Here is a 17,499-nt window from a genome sequence, read left to right on the forward strand (position 1 = left end):
CATCATTTCACAGTTGTAGTCCTACTTTAAGTCTAGGAACAGACACCTCCTTACAAGTCTTAAGTGGTAATTAAACCTGGTATGCATGTTTAAAAGTACAAAATTATATACATTACAGTTTATACCCTTCCTTTTGTTAGCTCCAGGAAGTTGCACAAGTGCAGCCTCGATCGTTGCCGCTTTGTTTAAGATATATTAAAACAGCATTATCCTCTTGGACATAAAATCGCTGTACACAAATCATTATTCGCATTTATGTATTAATTTTTCTTTAAAATATTTCTTTTACATATGCTTCCTAATTAAAAAAAATGTATTTTGTAAAAGAAGAGATTTTAATTTAAAAAGAAACAAAATATAGATCCTTTCTTTCATGTGTATCTTTTATTGAAATTTGAAAATACTTAAAAATGCTTTCTTTTGTTTTTAAATGTGATTAATTTTGATGGAAATAACTTACAAATTCCACATTTATCGAAATCTCGATCAACTTACGCTCTAAACCAACAGAATGTACAGGGTTAAAACAAACGGATCCTGTTATGTTTCCTATCCTTCATCAGTTGTGGTTTCATGCTATAGATTTCTCTGGTAGGCTTATTTTGATATTTAATGAAAACAAATCCCTGGTTTACTGTTACCGTGGTAACATGTGGACCTGCCCTCCATGCTGAATGATTTATTTTGATTTGTCTACAGACAGACTTGACTTGAAGTCAGCTGGGGTCATCTTGATGTCAGGTTTCCCCACCTGTTGAGAATAAACATCCGATGTAAACATCTTTAAAGTACTGGCCCCTCATATTACCGTAGTTGTCCTTATTTGCTACTGTGGGCCCATCATATTACCGTAGTTGTCCTTATCTGTCTACTGTGGGCCCACCATATTACCGTAGTTGTCCTTATCTGTCTACTGTGGGCCAATCATATTACCGTAGTTGTTCTTATCTGTCTACTGTGGGCCCATCATATTATCATAGTTGTCCTTATCTGTCCACTCAGGGCCCCTCGTATTACCGTAGTTGTCCTTATCTGTCTACTGTGGGCCCATCATATTATCATAGTTGTCCTTATCTGTCCACTCAGGGCCCCTCGTATTACCGTAGTAATCCAAATTTTACATCATCTTAAAACAGTGGGCAGTCTGAAGCTCAACAATAGTTTTACCGTAGTCATCCTAATTGATGACATATTAGCCTTATCATAGTCATCACTACCTTTACCGTAGTCAACCTAATTGATGACATCGATACTAGCCTTATCATAGTAATTTTTAGTTTTATCTGTAGTTAATCCTTGTACTGGTTTTATAATAGTATATGTGGGCATTTTCTACATCATAATATTGAAATATCTTTCTGTAAGTATCTTCTTCATAAGTAATCTCCTGTCATTATTTTCACACAGTCAATAGTCTAGTCTTTACAGTGTAAAAATACTACTATGCAAAATTGTCTGGCCAGCTGTTGCATTGACTATGCCATTACATTCACACACTGTTGGCGCGGCCTGCAGTTGTCAGTCATGACGACTTGCTCAGATCTCCTTTGCGTTTGAATTGTATATAACAAATAGTCCAGAAGGTAAAGACAAACACTGACTTGACATATCTGTCACAATGTCACTCTTTCGCAGGAAAAACTCAAAATTCATATTATATTTTCTAATTATCTACAAACAATCAGAATAATAGTAACATCAGTTTTGTGTTTTGCTATTAAGAGACTAAAAGTAACATATTACATATTTTTGTTTTGTGAGCGAGACACAATTAGGGAGATGGCTTAGTTGCAGGCAGCCACCCTGTTTCAAGGACATTTGCCGAAGTGAGGAGGGGGCTTCTTTGTGGTCAAATACGGTATACCAAAATAGTTGCAAGGTTTCCAAGCATATAAAACCCATAACCCCATACAAGGACTATATATGTAATGTATGTGACATAATCCACATAGTAATTTTGAAAAAACTAAATTTTCAAAAATGAAAAACACTAATAATTAATTAACAATAAAAACTTTTTTCAAATAATTTACATGTACAATATGAATAGATTTTCTTTTTAATCGAAGAATAATTTCCCTGTGAACCAATACAATTATGGTTGTTTTATTATCTGTAGAAGGAAAAGGTGTTTCTAGATTATAAAACACCGCACTCACTTACTCAAGGGAGTATTTACTCCAGAAATCTTAATTAAAACACTACAGCGTGTGCAACAAGAGTACACAAAACCCTAGCTGTAATCACGGATGTCTTAAGATCATAATTGAAACATTAACTCGGTCCTACTATCAACCTGTCATACCTCCCTCACTATAAAACTGCTTTCATTGACGGCCATATTGATTTTGTGACAACTATATCATGAGCATTGTGTGTCCGCTCCCAGATAGGAATATCCTTGATGAACTCCCAAATCATCCTCTTCTGTTATGACCTTTGTCAACTCGCTGAAGTCAATGAAACAAGGTCAATAGCTAAGGGGTCGCCTGGGGTCAAATTGTCTCCAGTTATTCTGGCCATCAACAATTTGATTTGTTTTTCATTGAGAATAAAATTACTGCCCTTGCTCACTACAATTCCAGATACCGATTTCTCCCTCAATTTCGTTCTGCACAATCGCAAATAACAATTACTCCCTGACTTCTAACTCTATTCACCAGCTACAAATCTCATAAAATATTCTTTATTTACAATGTCAATGTTGTGAATGAGCTTTCCACCCCCCCTACCAAACCCCTACACACTGTCCATCCCCCCCTCCCCTCCCTCCTCAATTCCTATACACCCTCCCCCATCAGTCAACAGTTCGACACAGCTGATAGCTTCCTGCTTTAGATATTCACCGGTCAAGCCATTATGTCCAAAAACAGTGCGGGGAAGTGTCAATCTGATTAGGGGACCTAGCATGATTGGATTGTTGGAAATGAAAACATCAACGGAGCGTCACTGCTCAGTCCATTGCTGAATGGCCGTTTGCTAACAATTGTCCATCCCAGTTGTATCTAATTACGGTCCAAACACTTCATTATTAGGAACTTCCGATGAAACATGGGACTTTTCATTCCAATGAAAACAGGATAAAGATGGATAACAATTGCTGTATTTGCCAGTGAACATCCATCCTAAAATGATTTGTACACTTATTGTAAGCTTGTACCAAGAGTATCTGGTTTCTTAATCAACCTACATATTTTGCTGAACAAATCAATTTACTGAAAGCAGTAGTCCAACTGAAATAATTTATCTAAAGTACAAAATGGAACAGTGTGGAAAAAAGATTTTAGATTCTATAATTTTTGAAAAGTAACCTTTTAATTTCAGTATTTATAATAAACACCTCATTAAGATTTTTGATCAATTTCATCCTTTTACTAAGTCAGTATCTATTTTACAACATTATAATGATATATGAAGAGTTCACTATCAGAAATAATGAAATAAATCTGTGATTCTGACCTCTAACCTCATGGAGTTGTCCCGCAGGTAAGGATACTGATGTTTTAATGCCGATCAGCTTACCTGTTCACACCCGTTGATGATATTGGAGATAAACAAGTAGAAGAGCTTGTCCATTAATTTTTTATGGAGTAGACCACTTTGATACCTCATTTCAATTAAAGCCGACCAACATCAGATTTCATCACTCGCCTGCACTGGACCATCAATTCATGTTGTCATGAACAATCACCTGATGTTGCCATGGCGACAACACTCGACATTTAGTAATGCCATTTTTCAGAGCATAGAAGGAAAACAGTTTTTTTCCGTAATCACCGGTACTCATCGTCTAAAAATCTATTTCACTTCTCATGTGGTGAAACTTAATTGTGTGGCGATTAGACTCGCACACCGGGTGCTTACATTTCAATACGAGAGCAAATAAACCACAGTTAAAGAAGTATCATGTTTTACTCTTCTTGTGTGACAGACAACACATAACTCCCATCGTTTAAACAGTTTTCATGATTAAACTCGGTGACTGACTTACTACACAAAAGCCGGCCTACCTTCCCATGCACTGTAGATCTTCTCAGTGAAATCAATTGAAATTTTTCAAACGAAGGCACGCTAAACTCCTAACAGTGAGAAAACTAGGATATCCTCACTGTGCTGCAGTGTATATATGGGTATTTGTAACTTTCCTCCGTAGGGAAATACCAGAATCTAGACGATGAATACTTCAGACTAAAATCTAACATCTACATTAAATAAAGTTCAAAAGCCATGAATCCGATGTCAACCCACTGGAGTCCCAAATTTTGAAAGAATTTATGGACTGGGGTAAAAATCTGATGCTTCAAATTCCATGTTTACGCTGGTCACAACATTCTGTAACGTATCAACAATATAATCACAAAACCTCCAACGTGCATTCTATGATACCCTCACTTGCGACTTTCCTTAAGTCACATTTAAAGACATACATGCAGATATGTAAACATAGGTTTAATGGTGCATAGGTTCGTATCGTAAAAAAACATCCTGCAGTTTGAGATCTTACATGTTCGTAGTAGGTATCATCATAAACGAGTCTGTACGTACCTCTGATGTCTGTTAATACCGAGCATTGACACGGAAGCCTGCTGCTATACCTCCTGTACACTGTAAGCCATAGACTAGCTCAACGATATCAGCCAATGTCATATTAATGGACTCCCTAACTCTAGTCGAAGCAGCAGAGACAGCCGTATTCATCGGGAGGGGGGAAAGTATCCCTCATCCCTCACATGGTCAATTTGAGTACACTGGTTTCTTTGGAGGCCTTCCTCATACCATATTGATCAGTATGGTAGGGCTGACATGGGATGCTGGGCCCCAGTACTAAGTCCATACCAAAACCACACGTCTAGCAGGCATCATATACACCATCTTGCCGCTCCATTCTCTCATTGATTTTACAAAGCAGCTGTCTTCTCCTGGCTCGCCTAGGGTGCTAGTGCATATGCATTTCAAACTTATATATTGGTCAGGAGCTTGGTCAAAAGGTTTTGATAAAAAAAAATGCCGTATTCAGTTTGGTTTCTAGCTAAGACTAGACATTCAAGGCCTTCTATGATAGTTTATATGGGTTACAAAGTACAACGAGTTACCCAAATCAGAGCAACAGTTTTTGCTGTTTCTTTTAGAAGTTTGATACGGCAAATATCTTTTCTGACACTATAAATGTTTGACGTTTTGTTTCTATGAAAATATAATTGAAAGGCTTCTTCATTTTATTTCGGATTCTTGGTTTCTGAGTACAGTGTGTTAAGATTTATAAATTTTAACAATTTAGATATCAGATTTTGGCGAGAACGGTGCCAATGGTGCCAGATTCTTTTTCATATCAAGGTGTTTCCATGACAACATAAATGTTAATCATCAGGCTTTTTTCGCACACTGAGCATTGTTCTAAGGGGCCAAGCCAAGTCATGGAATGAAATTAAAACCAATGGCCTGATATCTGATCAACTTGCTTCAGCGAAAAGACCAATAAAGTTGTCGGTTTGAGTGTCTTGGTCAACTGGCCTTGGCATGCGGAACGGAGGCTTCGTTTGGGAAATAAAAAGTATGGTTTCAGCCTTCGGTAACATATAGAGAACTGGAGATATACATTAACGACGGGAGACCTGGAAGCTGGCCTGCGATCTGACCGACGATGACGGAGATTCTATGGCCGGAACACGTGTTCCTACTCCTCCAATCCATACATATTTCACATACAATGGCAATGATTAAGTATATAATTGGCATGAAAACATAATCAAGAGGAAGCAGATGGTGCGTTGAGGACAGGCAAGAAAACAATAAAGCACAGCCGTTATCAATAGCACTGTGAAAGCCAGAGTGCTTTTTTATCAAAGGAGCATGGGCGTATGTTACCATAAATCGGGGAGATCTATCTGGCCTGTGACAGGGGGTGTGAACTTGATACGCTATTGTGGAGCTTGCGGACCCGATTGTTCAATTTCACCTTGTACAACAACGGCTTCATGTTTTGCTTTCATGTAAGATCATCACGGCGAAGAATCCGTATAATCGTAAAATTAAATAAATATGGCCACTCTGACGACCTCAATTGAATACGGATGAAAAGTACATCACGACACACATGTTTATCTTCAACTCAACGACTTTTTTTATTATTAAAAATACGCTCATTTAGACATCTTTAATCATGGATTAACTTATATATTTTCATACCAAAAGAACTAATTATTTCATACATGGATACTTTTGATACTTTATAAGGTCAACAGTTAGACTACAAGGTCAAGGACAAGAAAATGTATCGCCATCCTTGACATGTAATTCATGTACATGTATATATTTTGCATGTTTTATACATTTTTCGTTAATATAACAGATATGTCATTAAAAAGTAATAAGATTAAGAATTAAATGGGTTCAGCAAAAGATGAATTGTTTATTTTTTATTTTTATCCTAATTGTAGAATATTTTGTAATATTATTTCATTTTAAATCATATTGAATGTTAATTTTTTTCTTCTTCTAATACTTGAATTGAAGTCACTGAAGTCGGCAAATTTGATATCATTATTCAACAAATTTTAGAAATCTATTTTGAAATTCATATATATCTCATTCTGTTACACTTGTAAGGAATTGATCCGACCCATAGCTGGGATTTTTATTAGTTAACAAAGTCTTCTGCATGTCTTGTAAACAAGCAATGCCGGGAATAGATAGAGCGTCAACCAAACAAATCAATGCCGCTTATCACAGAGCAGGGCTATTAGAGGCACCCAATTCTGGTTTGCAAACTAGAGGATGAAAATAAGCCTTATCAGTCAGATTCTTGATGGTCAATGGGATAAAATCAACTGTTGCTCCACCACTGAACATTGGTCAGTTTATCTGATAGTCGTGTAAGGAATCAAGATTGATCAGCTGGAGATTAATCGAAGGCAATAATGAATCTGCCACCATTTTTACAGGCTGTATTTACAGACTGAACAGGGAGATAAGGATCTGTTTCAACGGCAGCAACACAGTATCTCTCTGCAGGACTAAAAATGGAGCATATCGATAACCCTTTCACCACTGCAGACCATAATGGGCTCATCCATATCAATACATGGTAAAGTCTATTGAAGTTACATAGGGGTGAAATCAACATTGTTAGTCCCCTCAGGACTAAATTAAACATTGAGTATTTTGAGATAACAGCATTGTCTCTCCCCACAGGACAAAACCACGAGCATTTTGAGACAGCTTTTTTTTTATCCCCACATGACTCAACTAAACATAAGTATTTTGAAGCAAAAACAAAGGCCCCACAGAACAAGAACAGATAATATTAGGACAGCAATATTATTTGTAACCCTACAGGATTAAATGCTGACCATGTTAAGGGTGCAATTAACTCATTCACCCCTACATATCTAAACTGGACTTGCCCAGTCTTTGATTTGGTAAGGTTCAAATGTGACTTTAGGGGTGAATCGGCTAAACACACAGCATTTCATGCAGAGGCCGCACTGTTGCTGGTCCCCACCGGACTAAACATGGATGATATGTTGAGGCCGCCCTGTTGCTGGTCCCCACTGGACTAAACATGGATGATATGTGGAGGCTGCAACATAATCTCTGTATAAGAGTTTACATTGAGCATGTTGAGTCACGACCACAACTGTCATGACTATTGCTAATAACCCAATGCTGATCGTCAAATCTCCAGTGTCATACTGGAGCCAATCTTTACTCTCAAATATTGACACATTTTGCAATTACATGCCCGTCACTAACCAAATGTAGGCAAGATCCCTGTCAGACATATCTCAAACCCATGACAGTGCACTCCAGAATTCTACAGCATCGAACTTTTCTCTCTGACTCACTGTAAATCCACATAGGACAGAAACTCTGTACCTCAGATAGCTCAAAACAAGCAGCAGTCAAAAAAAAAAAAATTGAAAAAGAAAAAAAATCAATTCCATCCATCAAACTTGGTTTAATTGGAAAAGATTTTCATAAAACTTCCCTCAATGAAGACTGAACATGAAACTCTGCCGATTAAATTTAAGATTTTTTCAAATTCTCAAGGTCCCGTTCCTTGAGAAGCATTCCCAATGACCCAGGGTGGCGATAAATTAACGGTGTTAGCATTTTAATTTACGTGATTGCAACTGCTTATTTTTTCTTCAATCAATCAGACTGGGGTTGGCGTTTTTCTCACGGGAGCACCGATATTATGTTTATATCAAATCTATGAATAAATTGTGCCAACAAGTTGTATGGAAAAAAGAATTCTTTTGAAGTTTCCAATGAATTCCTTTGGTGAATTTCTCAGGAAGTGAATTATTAACAACGTAAATAGATTTTCCATTGCTTTGTTTCATTGATTTCTTATCAGCTATGTCAGGAAAAATAATACCCCGATCCAGCTATAGGCCACGTTCTCAAATCAGCTTCACATGATTAACCTTCTACATTGTATAGAGTTAAATTCTGCCTGACCTTGAAAGATAGCGGAATTACTAAGTGAGTTTCAAGGTCGTCAAATTTAAATTATATAACCATTAAGATCTGATGAGAAAACAACGGGGAATAAGATTTCCTGTATGAAGCTAAAATCTGTCAAGTTAAGATAAGAACTTCTGTGTGTCTTCTAATGTTACTGTACGTAAGAAAATACACTGACGAAGTTGTTACAATATGGACTTTCATTATCACTAAAATTGTGTTTGAAATATCAAGGAATTAATTTCTTATTTATACTTAACAAATGGTGTAGAGTTGCCAGATCAGACCATTCAAATGATACACATTCTACATGATCAACATAAGGTTACTATAGTAACCACGTTATCGACATACTAAGTAACATTAGGTCACCAAAGTAAATATGACATCTGCATATTGAGCAACATGAGATTACTATAGTAACTACGGTATTGACATACTAAGTAACATTAGGTTACTATAGTAACTACGGTAACTACATTCTAATGCATGCTTTTTCTATTGCTTTAAGATGCATGTGCAAACTCCCAGATGCCATTATACAGCTGTGATTACACATGCTAGAACAGGGCATGTAAATTTTGTCAATCAAGTCCACTCCTTTTAAGTTTGGCGATATATGGCCTGTTCTACGCCATCGCACAGCGATAAAAGGCACGAAATCTACGACCAGTCGACTCATTTCTTACCATCACGTCAAGACGTAACTACAGTAAAAGATATCTACTGAATGTCGTAAAGTATTGAACCACAGTGAGGCTGACCACCTCGCCCATCACCAGGCTCGCATGTCACCGTGTCATTAGAAGTGGTTCCTTGGATCAAAATGGCTGTTGATGCTTACAGAAGGCGTGCTGTGGACCTGGAGGCGTATTGACATCTCACAGTCTACAGTACAGTAAGTTCTGAATCAAGTCGGTAGCCATGTTCCTATCTCTCAGGGAAACAAGTCATCGTTGCTTGTGGCTAATTTTCACCACTAAATTTTGATATCTCTCTCCCTTATCAATAAAGCTGCTTTTGATAAAAGGTTGATCGAGATATTCATCTCTATTCGGTATCTGATATATTGCTTCCTTGAAATTAACTTGGGACCAAAAAATCTTCAAAAATCCCAAATCATAACTACTTCCCCCTGAAATTTAACACATAATTTTTAGGAAATATTATTTTCTTATTTCCAGATTAGGAGATCAGTTCGTTTGTTATATTCTTTCTTGTCTATTCGTGAACAACTGGAGGACTTTTCAGAAATACATTAGGGGAAGAGGAAGGTCACGATTTCCAGCACTGAATTGCAATCCATTCCTCATCAATTCGCAGTTAGCGCGTACATCTGATGTAACCTCCCGACAGTGGAGAGTTCTTACTTGTATCCGACCCCTATTAGAATCATTAAACTGTAATTAGATTTGATTCGTCACCCATGCAAACTTTCGATAATTAATCATTTCCCGTCTGATGATAAGTCAGGCGGCCGTCCACACACAGACAAGCCGTCATTACAATGTCCCCCGAAGAAGTTTCTGATAGCTCAGATTATCCAAATGGACGATGGGGGACAAAGAAACGTCACCCAATCTCACCGTCAGTGTCCGAGATGTCAAAAGCTGAAAATGTTAATTGCATCATGACCGAACGATTTTAAAAACACTGCCGATTTCCCGTCCACTTTGCCATACTATATCCGGCTATGGTTGAGCGAGTGTCAGACGTCCAGTCAAACCTGTCTTAGTTAACTACTCATCGCTAATTACTGTTGAGATTTCCCGTCAAATTGTCATAATATGGGGTCACTCTTAATTTTAGTCTAACATCTTCTAACCATTCAAATCTCCAAGCCCCGTTGCAGAGCTGCCAGTCAAAACATTGGGACAATACCAACCAGCCTCCGAATCCAAGCCGAACCTGTGTCTGTATCCCCTAGCTCTCCTTGCCCCCCGCTTAATAGATTGCTAATTTCCGTTCTACTAATTTCTCAGAGAAATTTTCTCTCTCCGTTCGCCAAATTGCTATGTGAAAACATAATTCACCGTTGTCATGATTTGTATTTTTAACGGGGAAACCTGTAACAAATCAATAGAAATAATGTCCCTCATTGCCGAGCCATCTCCCCACACCAATAATATCTAATACAATCAATGTAAATATCCTCCACTGCAAACAATCTCCTGTGTTTAACGCGCAGAGGTAACAGACAGCTTTGTCTTTCCCGACGAGGGGATTCAAAGAAACGAAAGCGATGCTAACAATTCGACTAAAAAATCAAAATGGAAGTACATGCATAATTAGGCCCTGTCTTCCTTAACAAACAAACACAAAATACAGAAAGAGACAAGCAGAAATCGCAGCTAAAAAGTCAAAGTAAATATATAGATATATCAGAAGTTGCTAAATGCATATAGCAATAACTAACAGCTAAGTGTTACTGCCTGTCAAACTTCTAACCTAGAAATTCCTTCAATGTTGTTTAAATCCAAAAAAATCAATAAAAAAAATTAAGATTAAAATTTTCTGAAACTGTTTCATTCACGGCAAAATGATTCACCGATATTTCAATGAATTTCTTCTTCTTTGGCATAACTGCAGCCAGAAGAAACGTCGGTAATAATAAACGTCTACACATCAAATATTGAAATGTTTCCAGTGAAATTTTAAGGACGACTATCAAATGTCATAAATAAAACAAGCATTTACTGCTTACCACTACATAAACAACAGCCCTGCCGATGTAATATCACGTAAATTATTGCTAGTGTAAGGATCTGCCTCGACACCTCGGTATATATATCTACTGTCTTGTCATCATCGGTATAGTCTGCGGCATATAACATAAACAACATTCTAGCTCCGAATCAATACAAACGAGCCATTCCTTACAAACGTCCACGTGACTGGAGTTGAGCGGATGAATCTTATAATATTTTATTCATCGAAGAGAAAGATTGACACAATCTAAAACTTGAATATTTTTCTCGTTTCTCTTTCGGAACCCTACAAAAAGAGTCTTACGTCATTACAGGGCACAACCAGCCACTGGTAACCAGGCAACAAGTTCACATGACAACAGCAAGGATGACCTACGTATGTGACTTTGACCTTTGGCGACTAGTACTTCATAACCCTGCAAAAATGTAGTTTACGTAACTAGACGGAAAACCATGAACTGCTGAATTTTCGATGTTCCTTCCTAGACATACTGTGACCAGCTGAACATGTGAACTTCCTATCCATCTTCTCCCCCCAAAAAACCCTGTTAGAGCAAGAACAAGCCCATAGTTACGATGTCGAGATGTCAATCATCACCCAACTTTTTTCTTCTTTTTTTTTTATCTCAAATATTTAAAATTTTAAAACTTTGCGATATCTCTTTATTTTTTGCATAGTTTTGGTTGCTGTTTCATACATATTTCATTTCTTAGAGTAAGAAATTTCTATTTTTAAAATGTACAAATTGTAATCATTTTCTAATGTTCCACATGATTCATACCCATTTACTACTATAATGCAACAAGGTTTCTTGTTCGTATTATTTCAACAGAAAATCAGTAGAAGGATTTTAAAAATATTTTCTAATGTTTTATGGTCAGAGAATTACATCATCCAACGGAAACCGACGGGAAAAAATGACTTCTCATGTGAATCTGTCATACGCAGATTATCCGCGGTTATTTTTCGGAGATTTATCGAGAGCGGGCAAAGTAATTGTAGCAGCCGTTGGAACATAAACAAATAACTTATTCTAGCATGATAGTAGATAATATTTGAGGCTGGCCCCTGGAGTGACATTGGTTCTGCATCTCCGGTAAAAAATCAATGTGAATCGGGCCATACATCACTCGTGTTGTGTCCAGGTCTCCACCGTCCAATCAGAGTGCAGCTCTCAGTCAGTGATAGGGCACACTTCACACTGTTTTGCTTATCTATCAAAGGCATAGATCACAATACAGGCCATCGTTTATTGTCCCTCCTGCCTCCTCTTTCCCTGAGAATCGCTAACATATCAGTTAGTCATCCCGTCTCTCAGGTGTATGTGTCCCTAACACGGACAATAAATGTCTGCAATTTTTTCATGTTTTAACAAACTTTGTATTTATTGGAAAGTGCCATCCCCACACTCTCAACAGACCATCTGAACTTTTAGTCGATGATTATCAGTTTGTCAACTTAAGGCTGTATGCTACCTAATTCTATGACATTAAGTCTCTTTATTCCAAAAGAGTTCAGCATTATCAAATGATGACACATTTGCACAGTACACAATAAAGTTGAATGTAAATCACGGATAATCAATAATTATATCAATAATCTTTATTGAAATAATTCAATGGAGATACATTTTTGAATTTACACAAAAATTTAATTTTCTTGCAAAATGAATTCAAATTCTGTTTGCTGATATTTTATATAAAACTTAAGGTGCTGACACAATATGTATAAAGCAGAACTTATTAATCAATCGTGTCAATTATTCAAGTAATTAAAAGCTAAAACGGCAACTTTAGAGAGATGCAATAATGACCTTTTCTTTCTGTTGTCCTTAACCCTTTCACCCCTATGTAACTTAAGTAGACTTTACCATGCATTGATATGGATGAGTCCATTATGGTCTACAGTGGTGAAAGGGTTTTAAAGTATAAAAAAAACCACATCGAAAAATAACTAGATCAATAACTAGAAACTTTCTACCCTAATGTTTAAACATATGATTGATTTCCTATTGTAATGAAATGGGTAAGTCTATTTTGGACTAAAGGGATGAAAGGTTTACTTTTTTGGGAGTGCACGTTTCCGATTTTAAATGGCGGTAACGTGTATACATCTATTACACAGAATGCAATCTGACAGGGACATTAGCTAGTGTTTCATTCACCCAGATACACACGAGGGTTCCGTATATTATCTAAGAGCAATTCTGCTCAACTGCACAAATTGAGGCCAAAATGTCAACATTATATTCCCCAGAATTACAGTTCAAATTTTTGCACATGACAAACTCAATTATTGTCAACGGACACAAAAACGCTCGTTACAGCGCGACTAAGATAGAACAATAAAAAATCAATTGTCCCACAGCACGAGCAGATGTATCTAGCTACGCGAAGCTACTTAGTCTTGATCTTTTTACATTATATTTCACCAAAGAATTGATGAATTGTTACGGCATTATACACTCAACCCAAATGGACACGGATATCATACGTCTCTGAAACGGGAAGTAATCTCATTACTGGTGCGATTCTGATCATCGAGCACAACAAATTTACAGAACAAAAACCCACAACTAATCAAATTATTTCCATTCACGGCCACCAGCTGCACAGGCAAATTTAAGAGAATGGAGTTTTCAGAAAGGGAGATAACTCTAAAATCGCTACGAGACATAGCTGCGAACAACAGACAGTATGCAGAGGCGTTGGTCCACGACGGACAAACACGATGATAAGGTTTCTATTGGATGCCCGACTGGAAGAAAGAGATTGATTATAGGAAGAAATGTGTGGGCATTCCCATTCAAAATTCAATTAAGATATGAAAAGTATACACCCAATGATCTCGCTGTAAAGGACGTGAACTCGGAACACCTCACTATCTATAAGCAAGGCAGATTTGAAGAACTTTTGAGAACGATGTAAAAATCCGACCAGATGAGAAATAAAGATAATGTCAGCATGCACTGATCAATGACATTTGTAAATTGAATTGATCCTTTTTGAAATATACATAAGTGTCTTACAGAATCGCGTTTCTGTAATAAATATTAAGATGAGTTATAAAGTTTTACTTCTCACCACAGATATCTTTGAAAGATGAATGCAGGTTAATAGCATTTCAAAGGTTAAACAAAAAAATAATGCGTTTTTTCATATTAAAATGATTCCTGTTTCGAGAAGACATGTTAAGTTATCTTCAAAAAAGTTGTATTCCTCTCAAGCAAGGCAATTTTCCAGAAACAAGTACAGTTTTGGCTTGGCCTAACCAATATCAAAATGGCTTTAAAGTCCTGTAGCCACGAAACAAGTTTCTGTTATGATTTAATTTGATCAAGGAGACATAGGGTAACGTGTGCCTTTAAACGCTGGCTATAATTTATAACTGACGCAGTTACTGCCTTAAACTTAATTCTCATTTAATTAGCGTTAGTGCAATCGTTATAATTGTCCCGGGGCCCCCGAGGCCTTCTCCCGATCGAACCACCTGGACTTAATCACCTCCAGGCGAGCCTAATATCTATTTGATTTTTTTGTCCTCAGCTAATTCAATTTAAGTATATTTTCGGCGATGCAATTTAGCTACAGATTTTAATGGTATTTAACGTGGAGAAGCTGTGCGATTCAGCCCTTCAGAGAATCCTTATATCGTCATCTCTCGGGTTAAGTCAGGGGCTCTCCCTCTTTGAAGTTGCATTAACGGTGCTCTAATTAAAATCTTACATAGAGATGTTTTTGTTTGTTTTTGCCGTCAACGGTTGTTTTGTATATGATGTGATACATAGTAGTGATTACCTTGACAGTTACACCTAATCATCATTAGCTAACTCGTTATCTCTGTTACATCAGCTGTATTACCTTCTTAAGGATGCCACAAAGACGGAGTGCTGACGGGTTAGGTTCATTGTTACATACAATATCATATACAGTCCTACCTGTATAAGGAGGCCACCCACAGGAAATCCAGAAAGTGGCCTCTGAACACAAGTGGTCTTTTTATACAGGTTCACTTTAAAATGAAATCACAAAAATGGACTCTTAACACAGGTGGCCTCTTAATACAGGTGGTCTCTTAGCACAGATGGCCTCTTAGCACAGGTGGCCCCTTAGCACATGTGGCCTCTTAACATAGGTGGTCTCTTAACACAGATGGCCTCTTAACACATGGGGTATCTTAACACAGGTGGTCTCTTAACACAGATGGTTTCTAAACACATGAGGTCTCTTAACACAGGTGGTCTCTTAATACAGGTGAACTCTTAACACAGGTGGTCTGTTAACACAGGTGGCCTCTTAGCAGAGAAACAATCATGGTGCACTATCACACTGACATTTACTTCACATGAACCTCCCAAACGGAAACATAAATGAAAGCACTAAGAATTTTACAATTTGAAATTGGACCATTGGTTGAATAATGTGATTGTATGCAATGATACAGTCAACTTCTTATAATGCTGTGTCTTGGTTTGAATCATTTGACAATACATGTATCATGTACACAAAAATACACTTATTATCAGAGCAGCCAAGTTTATACGATTGGAAAAATCAAAATCATTACCAGAGATTTGAACAATGTCTAGGCAGTATCATTTGAGCTGAAAATGAATATGACATTTAAATTTGTCTCCTAAATGACATGTATAACCTTCAAGATACACGACCTTTTGAGCTGTATGACCTTTAACATGTATGACCTTTGTGATGAAATTTTAGATAAACGACCTCTGAGATACTGAACTTTGACATGTATGACCTCTAGGCAATATGACCTTTATAATGTTGTATGACCCTGAAGTGTAAGACTTTTGAGATGCCGTGCAAAGTGACCTTTGAGACGACTAAGACAGACTAACGAACGACTTTTATGACGTAAGAGCTTACACGACACAGACCATTGCATGACATGTATGACAATACACATTGCTGTTAAAACAGACCATTCACTTTGCCTGCCTTCACTCAGCAGCAGCAGCAGCAGCTACATAGAATCCCATTAAGTCTCGAGTTTCATTGTCTGCCTTATTTCATACTTGATCTTGCCTTGTCCTATTTACTGCCGATGACAATCTGGGAGGAGAAATGGTGATCTGCCGATTGTCAGCACACAGAGCCCGCTAATCCCGGCCTTATCGGCACGCTAATGGAGTCTGTAGGTAACTTATTATGGTTTCCCCACATGTTACCTGCAGTCTCCATTACAGGTACGCACCTGTAATCAGCGCTGATTTGCACGTTAATTGCACTATCAGCTACTTACCTCGCCTTCCTGGAAATTGAAATCATGTCGCAGCCTAAATCTTTAGGATCATCGAAAGCAAAGTTTGAAATCAGCTTTCCCATTGACCTGGGAATTGTCTGATGGTGTTACACGAATAACTGTATATTGCTACCACTGGGAGACCACATCGCCACGAAAATCGCTCCGATGGAGATGATCCTAGCACTCGGCTGTTGATGATCCAGGAAGGGACCACGACCAAAGAGACTTACGCATATAAATAATAAATCGATCGTCAATTGGATTGCAATAATTACAGGTCTCTTGCCTCCATAATTGGCGGGTACGAATTGTTCTCAGTTAAACATGAACACAGCTACAACACGGAACAGTGGGCAAACGTTAAACACACGCATCACAATGTTTGTAGTCATGTGCGGCCAATTTGCCCATCGGATCACTTCCGAGCTGGACAATGGTCATTTTTCTGATAAAGCTAATTCACTTAGATCAATGCAAATTGAGGCTGCCCAAGGGAAGTGACCAGTTTGTCACTCAGTACGAAATCAAAGGTCTTGATCACGGTGACACTTTAATGTTCGGATTAGCGGGAACGTCTTCGGCGTAAATACAGTAAGTTATGAGAGCATACATTCCTGTGACACCCTCGGGTCATTAAACCTAAATACGCTGTATGGACGTTGCCTTTGTCCCATAATTTCTGCAGAAAATCGTATTATGGCATTTGGTCCAATGGTCACTTGGAGTGTGACCGTGACCACTGAAGGAGTTATGTATCAATGGATATGAATGACCAGTGTCCAAACTGACCTTAAGCCATCTTTACCCAGCACTTTATTCTCTCGCCTGACAGCACACAGCTGATCTGGCCCTATCAATACGATTAAGTGTTTTCTTTGTTATAAGTCATACAGGAAAACGTCGACACCGATGTATTAACACTTATAAGGATTATCTATTAAAAGAATATTTAACAGATAAAAGATCGAATCCATTTCTATAACAATGAGGTATTCAATTGATCCTAATGATGTGCTCTTGAACAGGCTTCTCTATGCTGACAATGAGTGATCA

The 17,499-nt window shown here is 37.6% G+C and overlaps 1 protein-coding gene across 12 annotated transcripts in view; it reads right to left on the reverse strand.

Annotated features, from left to right (window-relative positions):
- The window catches only part of LOC110452441 (teneurin-m-like), a 202,283-nt gene that overhangs the window by 137,120 nt on the left and 47,664 nt on the right, over positions 1–17,499 (reverse strand). The window contains exon 1 of one of the 12 annotated variants that reach the window (XM_021500979.1): positions 4,546–4,646. The exons of 10 other annotated variants lie outside the window; for them this stretch is intronic. The gene's annotated coding sequence lies outside the window, so the exon portion shown is untranslated. Of the gene's footprint in view, positions 1–3,522; positions 3,541–4,545; positions 4,647–17,499 lie in introns of those variants that run through there. One more of the 12 variants, XM_021500980.1, reaches the window with a different exon arrangement.

Source organism: Mizuhopecten yessoensis, unplaced genomic scaffold, assembly GCF_002113885.1.
Source record: "Mizuhopecten yessoensis strain PY_sf001 unplaced genomic scaffold, ASM211388v2 scaffold6683, whole genome shotgun sequence".
In the NCBI taxonomy this organism is placed as follows: domain Eukaryota; kingdom Metazoa; phylum Mollusca; class Bivalvia; order Pectinida; family Pectinidae; genus Mizuhopecten; species Mizuhopecten yessoensis.